The following is an 11,525-nucleotide window of genomic DNA, read 5'->3' as shown; positions in this document are numbered from 1 at the left end:
GGAGACATACATTTTCTAAGTGTTAACTTCTGATTTCCTTCATCTGTTTAAAGAATAACATTAGAACATTGAATAAACTACTCTGAATGCTTGCTTAATATATTCGTCATTTTATATATAAAAACATAAATGATAATTACTAAGACAGCCTTATACAATTAATTTGAAATTACTTACACATTTTTTAAAAATCTAACGTTGGATTAAGGTTTTGCATGTGTTCAAGTTTGGAAAGACTTGAACTTAACTCCATTAGATGATGTCTCCTTTTGTGACTCCAATTCCACTATTCTATATACATTCTGTAGGAATTTCCTCTCTTTTTTCTAGAGGTCTGTTCATCCAAGTCTCCTCTTCACTGCTTTAAAAAAAAAAACTGATAAAAAATGGCAGATGTGCACACTTGCTGCTGTTGACACTTTGCTCTGTATCTCATTCTAATTTCCTGCCACCAACTCCCAAACTGATCTATATCTTGGCAATTCCCTGTGACAATCTGTTCACAGTACCACCTACTGTTTTAAAGATAAAGTCATTATTGTTACATCCTGAATAACAGCAACAAATGACCTTTACACACTTACTAAAACAATGACTTTATGATTACTGGTACATTTTTCAATCAGGACTACAGCAAACAACCCTGATGCACATTATAAAAATAGTAAAATTAATTCAAAGGTTTGAAGATTTTTCCATTTCCCCTTCTTCCCTTCCTATTCCAGAGATACTTCAGCTTTACTGCTAGACTGCCTGCTTTGTTAATGTCATCAAATAAGGCAAAGAGCAGACACATGCACATTGTTGTTTAATATACCACCTGAATCAGGAATACAGTACTCCGGAATATTTTGAAACATATTTCAGGGCTTTTTCCAGCCAATCACCTCACCCAAACAATAATCCTTTCCTCCCATTTCTGAGTGCCTGGGAGCAGTTGCCTTTTCAGATTTGGAGGGGACTTGGGTAGCATAAGATAAATTAGATTCTTAGTTTGGTATATTTGGCTTCTTCTTCCCTCTTGTCAGTATTCCACTTAAGCTGTTTCGTATTGTGCACCTTTCTTCCCTTCTCACCAAAGGGCTGACCTCAGGAGACAGAAAAGAGCAGGCTTTGTTGTAGCTAATTAGAGAGGGTAGATACCTGGGACACTGGCTGGCTACCAGCATCACAGTAACTCTTGAAGATCTTTGCATTTAACAAACATTTGCCAAACATTTTATTATGTGCAGGGCTCTGTACTAAATTCACTGTATTTTTGTTGTTGTAGGTTATTTTTGTTTGTTTTTTGTTTGTTTTTTCCTTCTTGAGAATATGTCTAACAGCTTGAGGTCTTTACATTAGTAAGTCATATAACTTTAATGAATCATAATCATAAATCCTAGAAAACTATGTACTAGGCCAGTTTAAGCCTGATATTTGATATTTAATATGGGAGCTAATTTCTTTGTTTCCTTTCTTACAAGATTACGCATATATATATAATATATAAATATATATTTATATATTATATATATATTTACAGTACACACACACACACACACACTCTCTATATCTGCTTACAGTGCTCATTCTCAATGTGTTGACCTTCAGTCTTAATTTACAAAGCAAACTTATCTCAAATCATCAATAATAAAATGTGCTGGTGTTCAGTAATAATGTGTAAATTTCAGTTTTTTCTTTTTCTATATAACAAGAAAATAAAATTCAATTATGCTTTAAAAAAAAAAAAAAAAGAATGTGAGTGCTGTGGCTTATACTTAGCAAAAAACTCACCAGGACTATTAATGCAGCCCTATCTTTCTGTGCCTTTGTTTTCTATGCACCTTAGGACAATGGCCGAATAGATTTATCAGTAGTGAAGTCATTACTTGTGGAAATGTATTACTAAAACAAATTACCATAAGAAATTAAATTCATTTAAGGAACACTTGAATATTTCAATTAAGAATTGAGATATTTCTTGCAAAATCAGTGTAGTATAGTAGAAAAAACATAGATTTCAGAATTAGGAGACTTGGGTTCATGTTGTGATTCTGCCACTTAGTAGTTTGGATGATCAAATAACTTTTTGGAGCCTCCATTTCTTACTTGTAAAAGTGGGATTATATTACTACCTACCTCATAGGGTTGTTGTGAGATTAAATGAAATAACATGTCAAAGCACCCAGCAGAAGTGTTGGCACTGAATAAAAACTCAATAAATGTTAGATCTGAGTAGCCAAAAAAAAGAAAAAATTGTCGTAGAACCTAAGTTTGCATGGGTTAAAGCCTGAAAGCAAGAGCCAAAAGGTACTCTTCAAAAAAGTGAGAATATTCTAATTTACTTTTTTTTTTTTTTTCTTTTTCTATGTGCCTGGGAGGAAATTGCTTTGGCTTGTTTCCTGGCTCAGGTTTCTAGTGGCGGGTGGGTAAAGAATATAGTCCTACTATGGTGCAGAAATACATAATCACACACAGCAACTTGGTTTGGAGTTTGTGTTGTTGGGGTGACATTTATTAGGAAAGACAATAAAGAATGGTCTCTCATTGCTCGATCACAATTACTGAACTCAAAATGTGTCTCTGCTCACAGAGGGCTGCTTGCCATTGACTCCTCAGGGGGTGGAGCAAATGATTTCCTTCCTGGATGGGGCAGTCTATGGTCAGTGTACAAGAGTTGCTGTAGCAACCCCGCAGCTGTGCTCTGCCCAGCAGAAACTCGGTAGGATATCATAGATTTTGTTCACTTAAGTAATAAACAGGTTTGTTTGTCTTTTATTTAATCAGAAATTGAAAAAAATGAAATTGGAACTTTTTAGCCAAGACAGGTCTCAACTTTGATGAAACTGTGAAACTAGAAAGTTTGAGTGTCTGAAGCAGGAGGTATTGTGACTATTCTAATCCTGGAAATAGGAGCTGGAATCTTGAATTAACTATACTTGTGTGGGTCATTGGCAACATGGCCATTTTTATCAGGTTGTAGCTAAAGGTAGGAGGGTTGGAGGGAAATGCTCAGTTTTTAGCAGTATAAGATTGAAGAAGGAGATACTTAATACAGTGGGCTAACTGGCTAGGATGGTGTGCTTGAAAATTATTTCTGAGTTTTTTGTATAGCCTTCTTACTTCAAAAATAAAATTTTAACTATAAAATAGCATTCTTAACCCATGATAAAACATCAAAAGTTAAATTAAAATTTGACTTGTGAGACATCAAACTCGGGGGAAAAGGTGGGTTGGTCACGCGCAATGGAACGAGTGCTCACTGTGGCCAAAAATGCACCAGCTGCCATTGTTGGTGTAGAGTAAATAGTGAAACTCCTAATGGGGTTTCCTGGAACTCTATTCAGCTGTAACTAAAGCTGTACCTACGGAGAACATTTAATTGTATGTGAAGTTTAGATAAGTATAAGCCGACTCCCAGATGTACAACAAGACAAGCCTATCTAAGGCATAAGAGCATCTGTGAGATTTAAAAAATTCTTTATGGGTGCCATGGCACCTTTTAATTAAAGTAAAATGAGGATAAATAAAAATAATTGACTGTCACTGATGTGAAAATAAATTCACTTCTTGGTAATTAAATAGACCTTGCCAATGCCTCAGCCTTTTTCTTCATAACCTATATACTTATTTTCATGTAACTTTCCTCCTTTTAATTCCTTTTTATTTTTTATTTATGTATTTTGTTACGTAAAGAGAATTAGACATAACAAAATTGTAAAGTTAAAGTTTTAAAATATTGTCTAGGCCAGAGTTTGTTTTGAGTATAGCTGTAAATGGTTTACTTAAAGAATCAGGTGGACTTTTTTCCTGGTGGGTTTTTTGGGAGTGTTCTCCTTATGGGTACAGTGTCATGCATTCTCATTTGGTGCAAGAGCCTACTAGATGCCATAGGCAATCATTAGAATTATAATAGTACACCCCCACTGAAGAAATGTATTTTTATTATATATGCATGGTCCATTGTATCCTATGTGTTTAACAGTTTTGACAGAAAATATTAGAGAAGCAAATTGACCTCTTGTTACTTTGTGCTCTGAGGTGAGTTTTTTTGACAATATAAGACTTGTAAATGACCAGTTCAACAGTCTGTAATGTTGGGAGACTGGATCCAGGTTGGAGGTGGAATGTTGGGCATTATGAATTTTCTGTCAAAGGAAGATAAAAAGTTCTGTGAATGGTATAATCAGCTTTCTAGAATAATCTTTTAAAATAAAGATGAAGTTATCCACCATACTTTCTGCACAGATTTTGCTTGTCTAACTTCCCCTCATTCTTCAGGTCTCAACTAACTGCTGCCTCTAAGAAGCCCTCTTTAAGCCTCCTCTTCACACCCCTACATGCTCCGAATTCTGGCTTAGCTGCCTTTTCTGGGTATTTTTCCTATCTTTGCACTTTGCACATTTTCTTGTTATCATTTGTTTGTTTGTCTTCCCATAGACTGAAAGCTCCCTGAGGGCAAGATTCTTTCTTGCTCACCGCTGTAACCCAGCACCTAGCATAATACCTGCCCCGTGTTAAGTAGCCTCTCAATAAATATTTAATAATTACATTTCATGAAAATACATTAACCTTATTATGTGGTCTCATCCGGAGTGAGCATATTGGGTCAGGTACTGCTGTTTCAGGCACCGGTTCAGCTATTCTGCTGTTTCATCTTTTAAGGGTATGTGACCGTATTTTACATAACCACTAGTTAAGAATACTTCAGTATTTTATTATTTGTTTCTTTACGGGCACAGACAACAGGCACTCAGAATGATGCTTTCTTTGATATTATGATGCTAAGAGGAAGAGGTTTGAGAACCAAGGTAGTTCTTTACTTGTATATTGGTGTGTTTGACTTGTTCATTCAGCAAGTATTTATTGATCTCTAATAATCAAGGATTTGTTGATCTCAAGATACTGTGCTAGTTGCTACGGGAGTTTCAAAGACATTATACATGGATTCTGTCTTCAAGTTGCTTATAGTCTGATAGGAGAGATAAGACTTATACATAAACATACAAGGAAAAGAACAATAGGTGACACAGAGGTATAATGACCAGCACAGAATAGATGCTCTAAAAATATTTGTCTACCAAACCTTTGTTTTCAACCATTGATAGATAAAGTTGGCCTGTTTGTATTTCTTCATTCGCTATCTTTATATATATGGCAGAATTGGTCTCGGATTCTTAATTTTCTATAGGCTTGTTGATTGAAGATACCAGTTCACCTAGTAATCTCAAACAAGTACTGCCACATAACAAGCATCAAATTCAAAGACATGAGTAGAAAGAATGGGTATGAAACACGGAAGTAAATGGGAAGGGAGTGGAGAGTGAGGGGGGCAAAAGTCAAGCAATAATGATTTAGACTGCAACAGAAAAATAATATAGAGACAAGTTATATTCCAGAGGCCAATTATTGACTTGCACAGAATTATGCAAATGATTGCCAGTCACTTTCCTTATGAATTTAAGCCATTCAGTTTCCTCATACTTCATCTTCCTTATCACTTAGGCCAAGTCAATATTTTTCAAACTGTAGATCATATCCTATTAATGGATTGTGAAATCAGTTTAGTGGGTCACTACCAACATTTTGAAAATAATATAGAATAGCATTGAAACTATCAGAGTGCATCACACATAGAGAAGGTAGTGGTGTTTTATGAAACTTTGTGAGTACCGAATTATAATTTAAAATGTAGTCCTAAATGTTATTTGGAAAAGAAAAAGCCAGCTCTTAATAAATGTTCAAAGGGAATGAATTTGAAAGATGTTGTAGAGGAAAGTGAGATAGCCAGTTTAAAATAGGAATACTCCTGAGGACTTCCCTGGTGGTCCAGTGGGTAAGACTCTGTGCTCCCAGTGCAGGGGGCCCAGTTCAATCCCTGGTCAGGGAACTAGATCCCACACGCATACTGCAACTAAGAGCCCACATGCCGCAACTAAACATGCCACAAGGAAGATCCCGCATGTGGCAACTAAGACCCGGTGCAGCCTAAATAAACAAACAAACAAATATATAAATATAAAATAAAGTAAATAAAATAAAACAGGAATACTCCCAAATCCCCTGCTATGGCTTGTGGCAGACTACTGTTTACCCCAGAAATACCATTTCAAATTTGTTTTGTATGTTCTACAGATAGAAGTCCCATTTTAAATGTAACGGTATTTACATTTGCTTTTCTATAGAATACTCTTTTCAAAACACTAGCCAACCTACATTAGAGGAGTGTTGTTTTTCTAATGTGGATACAAATAAATATATTCAACATGAATTCCTTCACAATTGGCCCTGTTATTCCTCACCCATTGTTTCTATCTAGACAGTGCCTCTGTGTGGAATCTAACCAAGCTTGGGTCTCATGGATAGGAAAGAAATTTTTTCTGTATCATGCTTGAGACAATTTTAAAATGCATAAAGAAATGAGATTTGTGGGAGAAAAACTGTGTGCATGTCTTGAATCTGAAATGAGCAAAAATTTATCCCTTGACAAACCCTATTTGTCTGAGCATCAGCAGTCAACAACACTAAAAAAACTTTAAAACCTGATGTACCACCAACATGACACTCTTTAAAAACATGTCATTTTACTGAGCTGATAAAATATCTTTAAATGAGTGAATGGGAGTATATAAATATCAGCTCTGGGCTATGGTCAGAACATAGGAAGAAGTGCCATAAAGAAGTGAACATTAGAATGATGTTCACTATAATAGGATTCTAGTCACTTGTGAAAGTTTATTCACCACTACAAATTATTAAAGGTGCTTAAATCATTAAATAGATTTTAGTCTTTATGAAAAGAGGATTGTAAAGTGAGCCAGACCTTCTAGTTGTAGTTAAAATAATATACTTTTGACCTAATTTTGTTTAATCTGATTAAGTAAATTTTAGGATAAGTTCTGAAAAACCTTGGAAGATATTCTTTGGTTAGTTTTCCTTAAAGTTAAGTGTACATTGACTTGTAGGGTATTTCTCAGAAAAATCTATTACTGAACTAGTACAGAATGTGAATCATTTCTTGCCTGAAATATAAGATTGCTGTTTACAGGGCAGTTGTCCAGAATCTTCTTGCTGAATTGGAAAGTATTTCACTTTTCATCACTGTAGGTTCTTTTAACTTCACAAATGTGTTATTCAAAACATAAACCCTATTGGTACACAGGAAACCCATTTAAAATTAAATTTTAAAACACTCTTGAGAATACCATGGAACGTTTTTGGTTTTATTTTATAATTTCTAGCAAAAGAAAAAGTACCTTTAATACTTTAAAAATATATTTTCAGAGATAGCTAAACCCCAAATATGTAATACATGTGAAAGAACAGCACTATTAATATCTTAAATATTGAATGTTGGAGCACAAGATTAAAAAATTACCTTCATTTTCCCCAAAATAAGCTAAGCCACAAATTTAAAGCTGGGAAATTCAGTACCAGAATTAAAAGAAATTATTTCTAGGTTAAGAAGTTCTATGTTTTACTTTAATCTCAAAAGGAACTGGTCTTATAAAAACTTATTCTATGATTTTATGTATATAACTCTTTGGTTTGATAAACTTGGAAGAATTTATGTCAGTATTACATACTATGCTTCTGTCTTGTGGTGTGATTTAAATATTGGGCACCTAAGCTAGATTTTCAGAGAGTGTCCTTTTCGCTTTTGTTCTTTTACAGTATAGCTCTCAAGTAGAGTGAGGGCTGTGCCTTTGGTATTTAGGTAGAATGTTTTCCTGTGATTTCTAATTCTCAGAGCCACTTCTGAGCATTTCTACGGATATTCCGCAGAAAGTGGAGTTTGATTCTCTTAATCAATCTACTAAAGTACTATTGATACAAACTACCACTGGCTGAAATAAAACATAAACCACTCAGAGACTAAAGCATTCAGAAAAGAAAAGGAGTTTATATGCAAACAAGATTTGTAAGGGAGTCCAAGCTATAGAAGGATAGCTTTCACAAATTAAAGATATGACAAGTATTTAAAAGAAAAAAATAACTTACAAAAATACCAAGGTCACCAAGTTTACAGTTACTCCCTTCAAGGTGGAAAACAGCAGTTTTCTCACATAATTGTCATATCCAAAAAAGTCATCACATATCTTCAGACATCAGCATTGCCAAAATCAGGGATACTGTTGTTTTTATCAGAGAATAACTTACAGGAAAGACTCAAGGTTTCATTTACTGGGGAAACAAGAACCAGGCCGATTGACTGTTTTTGATGATATTACTTTATCTCAGGGTTGCAAAGTGTGTTTTCAGGGGTCCCCAAGGTCACCGTTGGGTTCAGTGATTCACTAAAGAATACATAGAACTCAGAAAAGCTATTATACTCACGGTCATGGCTTATTACAGCAAAAAGACACAAATTTAAATCAGCAACTCAGAAATGGATATAAGGCAAAGTCCAGGAAACACCAGGCATGAGCTACTACTTGTGCTCTTCCAGTGAAGTCATTCAGACAGCACTTAATTCTAGCAATGATGTGTGATATGCTTGGAGTATTGCCAACCAAGGAAGCTTCTCTGAGCTTTGGTGTCCAGGTTTTTTAATTGTGGGCTGGTCACATAGCATGGCTGACTGCACATGTGACTGACCTTCAGTCTCCATCCCCTCTAGAAGTTAAGCTGATACTAAATGGCTGAAAGCCCCCACCATAAATCACATTGTTAGCATAGATTATCTGGCAGGGCATAAGACTCCCAGGTAAACTAAAAACGTTTTTATCAGGCAGAATATTCCAAGGGCTTAGAGGTTATCTCCCAGGAATTGAGCAAGTGTGAAATCTTTCTTCGGAATGTGAAAGGTTTACACAGCCTAGACAGATTATGTTAATCCTTTACTACACAGTGTTGTTTTATTTCGTTTTCTGATTTTGGAATATGATGTGCATTGCTTACTCTGGTTAAGGTGTCAATTTTGCCTTCAAATTTCCTCCTAAGGCATGGCTTTGGTGACATAACATTGTTTAGTGTTTTTCTGATTCAATATCATTACTTTGATGTTTTGTTTTTATTATGTAAATTGATGAAAGGTCACACTTACATATACAAAAACCTTCTTGTAATTTGGTTAATAAAACTAGAGTCACATGATACTAAAATTTAGGAGTTAACTTTGTCTGAAGGCTTTGTAAAGTTGATATGGTTGTCATTACTTTTATATGTGAAATATTGCTCTTATCAGCTCATATACCAAGACCAGGAACCAAGAACCATCCAGTTCACCTCAAGCAAGTTGCTTGGACCTTGTTTAATTATGAGATTTGAGACATGGCCATGGTTACAAAAGCAATTTTTAAGTAACTGCCTTGCAGAAAGGAGAATATTTTTATGGAACCTATGTAAAATAGCGTCATGGCCATGAAAAGTAAGGAACTAAGTAAAGGTATTTTGTGTAATTTTAACCAATTTTACTATTTTGGAGTAGTTTTTTATGTCATTTTCTCCAGAATCATAATTTTTATGTTTCTCTAATAATGTATTACTTATAAGCTATATTGAGAATTTTCATAGAATTTTTTTTTCTGAATTCCAAAGGCTCTGTTGGAACATGATGCCATTTAAAGAGTGTTTTTCATTCCAGTTTATGCAAGTGTGGCCAATAGAGAGTTTGAAATAAAGAAGAAAGGAATTTTTCTTATATGTCCATTAGATATAGAACATTAATCATAATTAACTAATTTACTCCTGGGTGAATAATTCTTGTTTTTCTGATTTTGGGTGAAGCAATCTATTTCACAAAGTCATCTGCTTCTGGATTTAAAGAATCCTAGAAATCCTGACTCTATCTTTGGTAGTCTGACAGGTATTTGTTTGTCATGCTGACATCAGCTTATACTGAAAAGTCTGCTTCCATGAGTCTACTCCCTGTAGAGTCAACAGTTATGAGTATGATAAAAGTCTTTACTGAGGCTTTCACTATTTTCATGTTTCTGCCAGAAGACTCAATTTCTGGTCTGTGTAGCTCATAATAGGGACTTAAGACTAGGCAAATGTAAGGAAAAAGCAGAAACTATCTATGGATGACAAGACTCAGTGGCTCATGTTAATTTGTAATAGCCAACAATGATAGAATAGTGAAGAGTGAAATCCTTTTTTTCTGAAATAACACATAATCACTTTATGAGGATTTAGTTAATAATTACCTTGAGAGAGAAACTATATTATGGACAGAGTAGGCATTAAGTAGTCTCCGTGTTCTTTTAATTTATCCCATAAAACATCTTGGGATTGTCAACTGGAAACAAAATATTTCTTTTAAAAAATTAATTTTTAAAAATAGGTTTTGTGCCAATTTTTGTAGATGGACATGACTATATTTCTGTCCAACCTGAAAGTTACACAATTACTAAAGTATCTTTATTTTATATTAATGCATTTTACTTAAAGGCAATTAAGTTAAACTCCTCTTACTGATTTGCAAGTTCTTTTCATATTGAGGACTTGATAAGCAGGATGACTTTTACAGTAGTTTTGAGCTAAGAAATAATCTGGAGTATATCGAACATATCATTTTTAACACTCCTTTTATAGGATAAATGAGCAAACCTTTGTGGCTGGCTGTCTGGCAGCTGTTTAGGAAACCCCAAAGACAACTTTGGTATAAAAGACATAGTAAAAAGTTGTTTATTCTGAATTTGGGGGCTGAATTTGGGAAATGCAATATCAAAAAATGTTATCAGAGGAGAAAAGATATGAGTAAGTATTAAAGAATAACAGTTACAGGCAATATTTAAAATAAACTAAGCATCAAGTAATGATACTTATTAGGGAACTTTTTCAAAGGTGAGGAACTTTCGTTTAAACGAACAGTTCAAAGGTATGGCAAAAGCACAAAATTTTAGGCTCTGAAGAGTATTTTGGTAATACAAGAAACCTCTGCTATTTGGGCACTAAATACTTTTTAACTGCTTTTTGTTCCAAGTAGACATATACTCAAAGATTAATTTGTCAATTTAGCAGAAAAGAAAATCCAAATGCTAGTTCTACTCTTTTGGATGCCCTCCATATTTTATAGAGCAGGATTCACAAAGTCTTTCCTTCATCTTATAAATAAATTCATTTACATCTAGCTAACATTCTGGCACAACCAGACAATTTTACTTTAAGACAAAGTCAATTTCCTTTTCCCATGATATTAAAATAAAATTTCATCATTTTGCATATACACCTCTTTACAGACACATAAATATTCCTTTACATTTCTTAAAAAGGAATATACCAACATATCTCAGTTTCTCATATATATCTTTTCAACCTATTAATTAATGGTCACTTACAGTGTATAAAAGCAAAGCCAGGGGTATGTTAAAACTATGTTTGTTGATCCAGTATTTATTTCATTCTCCACAAATGACTTGCTTAGATATTGTAATTTGTATCCAAGGATTATTAATTAAATGATTAACTCAATTTAATATTAGTTTAGGAATTAGAGGGAATTCCTTGGCAGTCCAGTGGTTAGGACTCAGCCATTTCACTGCCAAGTGTTCGGGTTTGAACCCTGGTTGGGGAACTAAGATCCCACAAGCCGAGAGGTG

General features: G+C 34.4%; 1 protein-coding gene across 4 annotated transcripts in view; it reads left to right on the top strand.

Annotated features, from left to right (window-relative positions):
• Positions 1-11,525, top strand: part of LOC137769513 (putative uncharacterized protein C6orf183) — a 43,998-nt gene that overhangs the window by 1,797 nt on the left and 30,676 nt on the right. For 3 of the 4 annotated variants that reach the window (XM_068551435.1, XM_068551432.1, XM_068551433.1), the window contains one exon: positions 2,576-2,704. The exons of the other annotated variant lie outside the window; for it this stretch is intronic. The gene's annotated coding sequence lies outside the window, so the exon portion shown is untranslated. The remainder of the gene's footprint in view (positions 1-2,575; positions 2,705-11,525) is intronic. 4 annotated transcript variants of the gene reach the window in all.

The sequence above is a fragment of the Eschrichtius robustus genome, chromosome 9 (assembly GCF_028021215.1).
Source record: "Eschrichtius robustus isolate mEscRob2 chromosome 9, mEscRob2.pri, whole genome shotgun sequence".
Classification (NCBI taxonomy): domain Eukaryota; kingdom Metazoa; phylum Chordata; class Mammalia; order Artiodactyla; family Eschrichtiidae; genus Eschrichtius; species Eschrichtius robustus.
The sequence above is the reverse complement of the archived record's forward strand: the minus strand, read 5'-3'. Positions and strand labels throughout refer to the sequence as shown.